General features: G+C 42.9%; 1 pseudogene; it reads left to right on the forward strand.

Annotated features, from left to right (window-relative positions):
* Positions 1-585: 585 nt before the first annotated feature.
* On the forward strand, positions 586-1295 carry LOC141502541 (ribose-5-phosphate isomerase pseudogene; annotated as a pseudogene).
* Positions 1296-1657: the final 362 nt, after the last annotated feature.

Here is a 1657-nt window from a genome sequence, read left to right on the forward strand (position 1 = left end):
CAACTTCCACCTTGGAAGCAGAGCCCCACCTTAACAAAGAGTTAAATCAAGTCATAGACTGGGGAAAAGAGCAAACAACAGAAGGAAAAAAATTCTACTATAGACAATTTCTTTGGACTTATGGAGGATCAAAATACACACTCAGAAGGAAACAAAGTCAAAGATTCTATATTCAAAGCTTCCAGGAAAAAAAAATATTAATTGGTCTTAGACTATGGAAGAAATCAAAAAAGATTTTGTAAATCAAGTAAGGGAATTAGAGGAAAAATGAGGAATGCAGGAAAATCATGAAAACCAAGTCAGTAGCTTGGTGAAAGAATTAGAAAAAATAGTGAAGATAAATAACATCTTAAAAACAATTTGGGGTTAAATAGAAAAAGCAGACCAAAAGGTCAATAAGGAGAAGAGTGCCTTAAAAAACAGAATTGGCCAGATGGAAAAGAAGATACAAAACTCTTTGAAGAAAATAATTCTTTCAAATGTAGAATGGAGGCTGCTGCCCCAGCGCGAGCCCTCTGCTGGAGGCAGCTGAGTTCTGCCGGCCCTGGCCCCGGCCCGGCCTCACCACACTTCCCCACGTCTACCATGTCCAGGATGGAGGAAGCCAAGTGGCTGGCTGGCAACAAGGCCGTGGACAACCAACAAAGAATAACCAAGTGCTGGGCACTGGCAGTGGCTCTACCAATGTCCACACTGTACAGAGGATAGCTGAAAGAGTGAAACAAGAAAACCTGAACATTGTCTGTATTCCCACGTCCTTTCAGGCCCAGCATCTAATTCTTCAGAATGTCTTACTCCTAAGTGACCTGGACCGACACCCAGAGTTTGATCTTGTAATTGATGGTGCTGATGAAGTAGATGCTGACCTCAATCTCATCAAAGGTGGTGGAGAAGATTGTAGCCAGCTATGCTAAATGTTTCATCGTTATTGCTGATTATAGGAAGGATTCACAAAACCTCGGTGTCCACTGGGTGAAGGGTATTCCCACTGAAGTCATCCCCATGACCTACATCCCCATGGCCTACGTCCCTGTGACCAGGGCCCTGTCCTGGAGGTTCAGTGGAGTGGCTGAGCTGTGAATGACTGACCACAAGGCGGGTCCTGTGGTGATGGACAATGGCAACTTTCTGCTGGATTGGAAGTTTGACCGAGTCCACAAATTGAGTGAAGTGAACATGGCTATCAAAATGATACCAGGTGTTGTGGACACAGTTCTCTTTATCAACATGGCTGAAAGAGTGTACTTTGGTGAGGAAGATGACTGGATATCATGAGGGAGAGGCCATGTCACTGACCTAGGCCCCACCGGTGGCCGAGGCAGAGAAGCCCAAGAGCCTTTGTCTTGATGTACTTGCCCCAGGACAGCCAGTCAGAGCATAGAGGGAGACTCCAGAAATACTGTTGAATGCCCCTCTTTTTTTTTTAAAAAAATAGAGAAGCATACACACACACACACACACACACACACACACACACACACACACACACACACACACATATATATATTCTATCTAAAAATACTCACTTTTTTAAAAGAAATAAAAAACTTGATTTCATGTTTTATATGAAATGCTACAAAAAAAAAGACAGGCTTTTTTTGAGTCCTTGACTTGAGGCTGCTGGTTTCTTATTATTATTCTGAGTGTTTGGTTTTCT

The sequence above is a fragment of the Macrotis lagotis genome, chromosome X (genome assembly GCF_037893015.1).
Source record: "Macrotis lagotis isolate mMagLag1 chromosome X, bilby.v1.9.chrom.fasta, whole genome shotgun sequence".
In the NCBI taxonomy this organism is placed as follows: domain Eukaryota; kingdom Metazoa; phylum Chordata; class Mammalia; order Peramelemorphia; family Peramelidae; genus Macrotis; species Macrotis lagotis.